The following is a 6,000-nucleotide window of genomic DNA, read 5'->3' as shown; positions in this document are numbered from 1 at the left end:
TGGAGCTCTTGAAGTGCTAAATTGTGAAATATAGTATCCTTGAAAATAGCTTTTAAAGCATTGCTCTGTCACAAGGCAAGACATAAATGAGTCATGAATTGCACACAGGCACAGGACTCCTTCCCAAAGCTAGGCTCAGTCTGTTCTGTAGACTGCAACCACCCTTGTGAATTAAAGCTCCATGGTAAGAAAGTCTGGGTGAGTGGCTCTTGTCAGAGTGAATTATCTCATTCCAGAGCCCTCCTTTGGGAAGAAGTATTGTTTAATTATAAAAAGCTTTGTACAAAGAAACTTCAATTTTGTTTTCATCATTAGATATGTTCTCTGTATTATTCAACATTTTATAACTCATTGCTGAGAAGACAAAGCAATCTTCCACAGCCAGGAATACATACACATCTTTCTACAGAAGCATTAAAAAGTACTGAGGAAAGAATAGTCAGCCTTTTAATTAATTCTGGTTCCAGGGAACAGAATGAAAAGATTGTGAGTGGAACATTAGCCCAAGATAATGGACTCCTAGTCACACTGCTGCATAATTGAGATACAGCAGATGATTTTATGAAACTTGGATGGAGCAAAAAGATTTATTTCTGGAGTTGGAAACATTAATCCAAAGTGTCAACTTCTCTGCGTCATTTGCTGGGGGTCAGTGCTGAAGGTGCCAGATATCTTCAGAATGCACTGACAGTACTTCCCCTTGAAGTAAGTGAAGATGCTCTGCATTTAGCAACTGTTTTCAGCACTGTCAACTGGCAGGTGATAACAACGTGAGGTACATGCTGATCTCACTTGAAATACAGTAATATATGTAAGCTGCTCACGATGGTTCTTATTATCGAGGGTGTGTTTAAAAGCAAAGGAGAAGAGGAGGCTCGGGGTAACATTATTGCTGACTCCAACTCCCTGAAAGGAGGCCGTAGCCAGGTGAGGGTCCATCTCTCCTCCCAGGCAGCCAGCAACAAGACAAGAGGACACAGTCTTAAGCTGCAGCAGGAAAGGTTTAAGTTGGACATTAGGAGGGATGTCTTCATAGAAAGGGTGATTAGACAAGTGAGTGGGCTGGCCAGCGAGGTGGTGGAGCCACCGTCTGCCCATGGAAGTGTTTAAGACAAGACTGGAAGTGGCACTGAGCGCCATGGTCTAATGGACACGGTGGTGTTGGGTCATAGGTTGGATTCGATGATCTCAAAGGTCTTTTCCAACCTAACTGATTCTGTGAATCTGAGAAGTCATATTTTGAGGTGATAAAAAAATGAAAAAACACCAATTCAAGGTTACTGTTGTGATGTTAATCTGAGACGACGTCTTGCATGCTTCAGACCGCATTTTATTTCCGCTGTTACTACTTTTCCGCTGCCGAAGTTATCCCGTAACAGCAGGCTGGGCGATGTTACAGCGCCGGGCGCCACCCGAGCCCGTGCTTTGCCCGCATCCTGCGCAGGTTCCCAGCGGCGGCCCAGGCCCAGCTCGGCACAGCCGGCATTTCTGTCGGAGCCTCCGGGCCCCCCTCACACCGCGCCCGCCCGCGCGCACCCCGGGGGGCGGGGCCGCCGCCGCCTCCCGCGCCTGCGCGCGCGCCTCCCGCCGCGGCGGATGAGCGGATCAGGCGGCGACCGGGCGGGGCCGCGGCGGCAGCAGCGGGAGCGGGGCAGCGGGACGGCAGGGGAGGGGTCCCGGCCGGACGCCCCTCCGCGCCTCCCGCCGGACCTGCTGCGGGCAGAGGTGAGGGCAGCGGCGGCTCCGGGGCAGCGCCACAGCGACCGCGGCTGCGGACGGGAGGCGGGGGGCGTGTGCCACGGTGCCACCCGGGTCCCCGCCGGGGCCGCGCTGCCGAGCGTGCCGCCTGCCCCGGCTGCCGGGCGGGAGGGGATTGCTGGGAGCCGCCGGGGGTCTCCGGTAGCGCCGGGCCCGGTGGGTGTTGGCGGGCGCCGGCCGGGCTGGGTCCCGCGGGCAGGCTGAGCGGGCTGCGGCAGCTCGGGGCGGTGCCGGGCCGCCAGCACGGCCCCGCAGAGCCGGGCACCGCGGCCGGGGGCTCCGCACCACGGGCCGGCTGTTGCCATTGCCGTGCGCGCACCCCGGGCCCGCCCGCCGCCGTTGCAACCGGTCGCGTTAAATGCAGTTAAAATGTATCTGCTGTGACTGCCGGTAACCTCCTTCCCCCCGCACTGGGAAAATAAGCCTGCGCTGCAGCCGTGCCCTCGGGAGCGAAACCTAGTTACCGTCCCCGGTCCCGCGGCGCTGCCAGCCGCGCTCCTGCATCTCCATTAGCAGGCCTCGCAAATGGCTCGCTCCCTAAAGAGCCTGGGCTCCAAGGGCGCTCTGCTCCGCGAACGCCGAGATCGTCCAGATGATGTTCACACGCTTGCTTGAAATAGTGGTGTTCGCAAATTGTGTATTAGAGCAGTGCGCTGTAGAATTTGCCTCCTGAAAGGAGGAAAGCCATCAGTTCAGCGTGTCAGTGTTTCTAACGTGTTTCGTACTGCCACTGTCAAAAACAGAGTTCTTGGGACTGAGATCAGGATACCTTTTAAAAAGAGTTGATTTTCATGTGGCAACTTTCATCACTTCAGTCATTTCAACTTAATCATAGGAAATGTCCATCTGTTTGATCTATCTGAGTGTTAGTGCAATCGGGACTCTGCTAATGCTCGTTAATTATCAACCTCAGTTTTGAAGTTTGGAAAAGACAGGAGATAGTACCCAATTGTTAGTCTGCAGTGGGCATAATGGGCAGCAACAGAACTGTGTAAATAGCAGGGCTGCCCTCTTGTCTTTGTCAGGTCTGTTGAGTTTAGAGTTGATACAGTTTTGGTTTTCAATGATGTGGAAAATGTGAGAAGAACATAGTTGCATTGTTGGCTATCAAGTAACTGTAGAAGGGACTGGGGAAATTTTCTGTGTGCTGTTTTGTTTTCGAATTCCCTGCAAACTTCTGAGGTCATTTGTTATTTTAGCTAAGTACTAGCTTTTAGTCAAAACTCCTGAGCTTTGAAGTAATTTGTTTTGTGATTATACAACTTGCCAAAACCTGGCCGTAGAGCCCTCCTTTCCAGGTGCTGATTTGATGTGTCTACTTCAGATTTGAAACTAGTTGGAGAAAAAAGAGATGTGTGATTGTGGTCACTTGTGGACCCTTTGGCTCCTCTTTGTTTTCTTTATTCTAGTTGTGAAGGTCTTAGAATCATTTAGTTTGGAAAAGACTCTAAAAATCATGTTGTAAGTAAAGCAAATATTTCGAGGCTGATGTAGCTTAGACCTAGCAAGACAAAATTCTTTTTCTACTTTAATCATGGGTCAGGGAAAAGAAGTCCTTTTAAACATGCTGCTTCATCAAATTAGTTAAAAAATGACTTTTTAGTAAAGGTCTGTTCAGCTCATATCTCTGCTGCATGTAAACCCCCAGAGTACCTCAAACTCTGTTCTGTAAATGCTTGTTAATGTTTGTTAACTTTTACAATAGGAGGAATTTTCTGATGTTGCAGGAAACAATGTTGGACTCGTACACTTTTTATGGGGAAACTGACTTTCTGAACTGAAACAGAAAGTCAGACTTCAGTGGTCCTGTTCTTTTAATAGTGGTTTGCTTGCTCCAAAGAGAGATAAGATGCAGAAATGAAGGGAAAATAATTTGGAGGGAAGGGAAGTTCACTGAAGATGGCTTATTTTTAGATTGTCTTTTCTTAAATTCTGTTAACGTGCTCGAGAAGGGTCTGAGGCGATGCGGCACTTACCCATTTTCTTCCGTCTGGTCTGCTGTTACACTTTCAAATAAATGGTTGTGCAGCTACCTAGTAAAGAAACTATGCATACTTTGTATTCTGTGAAGTTGTGTTCCAGCCTTCTCTCCGTCCACTAAATTTTTGCATAGGACACTCAGCCAAGTTTTAATGAACTGTGTTGAGTCAATTATTAGGCTTTCATCTCTTCACTGATTACTGCTTTACCACCTCCCTCCCCACTGCATTTCCCACAAACTCTGTTTCCTGAAGCATGCAGCAGAGTTTTCTAAAGTCCTTTTCTCCCTTCTCCCTTCCTGTGCTGTGTAATTCCTCTTGCTTTAGGCTGCCAGATAAGTTATCTCTTGGTCTTCTGCTTCAGAACAGAAAATAAATTTGTTGGAGAATTTACTTAATGTCGTATACTTAAAACTTCCTAATGCGCCAAGCAATGTGGTTTGTTTTAGTTCTGTTAGTTTCTTTTTAATGAACATGCATCGTGCATCTACATTACTCAAATTTATGATTAAACACGGAACAACAGTTTTTATTGCTCAACAAAACATAGAATTATGAGGGAAAACAAAAAAAAAGACCTTCAGTGAAGAAATAGTGATAGCTTTAGAAAACAGCATGGTTTTACTCACAACATGCGTGGGTTTTTCTCCAGTCCATGCAATGTGATTAAAGTAGCATAAACACAGACATTGCTGATCCTATTCTCTGAACTGTGATGTGAACCTCTTGGTCAGGTAAATTGTTTCCTAGTAGACTATGCTGTTAATGAAGATCTTGCTTCTGCAGCAGATGTACAGCTGGGAAGCAGAGGAGCAGTGGCACAAAGCTTTTGGAGGGAGGTGTTTGTATAGTCACTGTTCTCACAGGAAGGGTGAAGCAGGGTAGTTTGTTGCCTAGGCTGTTTTGGTGAATTGGTGTGGAAGCTAAAAATACCACTTCTAAGTGTAAAATGATTCTTTAGTTGGTTTCCTGAGTGAACTGCATTTACTGTGTAGTTTTTTTTCCCCCTCCCCCTCAGTATTCTGATGTGGTCATAATGATGTTGAATTAGTTAATCTTTCCTGGTTTGTTAGACAGCAGTTATAATCATCTTCTATTAGAACAGGTGGTTGATGGTAATATAGTTCAGAAGTAAATCTTGTTCAAGACAGAAGAAATGATGGGCACAGTTCTTGGTCTTTTGTTTTGTTTGAAAAAACCCAACAGCAACAAAAAATGTTTTTCCCAATGCCTTTGATTCATTTTAGAGGACTGTCCCTGAATTTTTTTTGAGTGATTATTTTGCTGTTCTCCTGTCTTTCGGGTAAAGTTGATATCCTCTGTGTTTAGCTTCAGCTGGTAAATAGTTCCCTTCCTTCCATCTGCTGCCTACGCCTCTCCCACCTCTCTACAAAGTGGAGAATCATGCTCTGAGTTTAAAGCTGGAGCCATGTGAAGGGCTTTGTAAGGCTCTTGCTTCTCTTGAGAATGTGTGAACAAATACTGAGACAAGTGTGACTTGCACAAGTTTTCTAGGTGCTAGAAGGCCTAGTAACCAAAAACTAGAAAAAATGAATTATTGACTTTAAAAAATACTTAGTGGTATTGATAACTGGTAGAGGAGATCCATTGTGTAATCCTTGTGGACTAATTTGGACCTTGGACTTAAAGAATCTGCGTTGATTTGGGTCTGTTTTTATAAATTAGCTTCTGATGAAGGAGGTAGTTTCTCTGCCTAAGAAACTCCCATCAGTTTAGATGCAGTAGGAGCAGCTCTGTGTAGCTTTGTCTTAAAACATATGCTTGTCCAGCTTGTGGGAACAGCAAATTGCATGCTTTTCTGGTGATTTGTCTCATTTTGGTAATTTCAGACCATGATGGAGCTTGATGTTGTGATGGCTGGCATTGGCTTTTAAAAGGAAGGCCTGTATAGAGTGTTGAACTCTATAAATGCAGCAAGTGAAATTTGGGAAACAGTGCTCATAATAGGCCACTGATTAGTATCAGATATGTTAGAAGTGTTTTATTCAGAATAACTGGTTCTGGATTGTACACAGTTGAAATCTGGAGCAGTATTTTGCTATATTTGTTATAAAACAGTGTTTAATCCCATCTGTACTCTACAAGAAGGAAATCTGTTGCAGATGTAACGTGTATAGTAGCATAAGAAGCTTCTTGAGAACAGCTAAAACTGTTTGACAGATGGTAGGAGGCATTTGGGAAGTCAGATTTTCACTTTGAGGAAATAGCTTGGACTTCTGGTGCTAGGAGAGGAATAAATAAA

The 6,000-nt window shown here is 45.7% G+C and overlaps 1 protein-coding gene across 2 annotated transcripts in view; it reads left to right on the top strand.

Annotated features, from left to right (window-relative positions):
* Nucleotides 1–1,656: 1,656 nt before the first annotated feature.
* The window catches only part of OSBPL8 (oxysterol binding protein like 8), an 84,076-nt gene continuing 79,732 nt past the window's right edge, over nucleotides 1,657–6,000 (top strand). For both annotated transcript variants that reach the window (XM_054273500.1, XM_054273492.1), the window contains exon 1: nucleotides 1,657–1,725. The gene's annotated coding sequence lies outside the window, so the exon portion shown is untranslated. The remainder of the gene's footprint in view (nucleotides 1,726–6,000) is intronic.

Source organism: Melozone crissalis, unplaced genomic scaffold (assembly GCF_028551555.1).
Source record: "Melozone crissalis strain CALT ecotype California unplaced genomic scaffold, PUWL_Pcris_2 ptg000004l_1, whole genome shotgun sequence".
Classification (NCBI taxonomy): domain Eukaryota; kingdom Metazoa; phylum Chordata; class Aves; order Passeriformes; family Passerellidae; genus Melozone; species Melozone crissalis.
The sequence above is the reverse complement of the archived record's forward strand: the minus strand, read 5'-3'. Positions and strand labels throughout refer to the sequence as shown.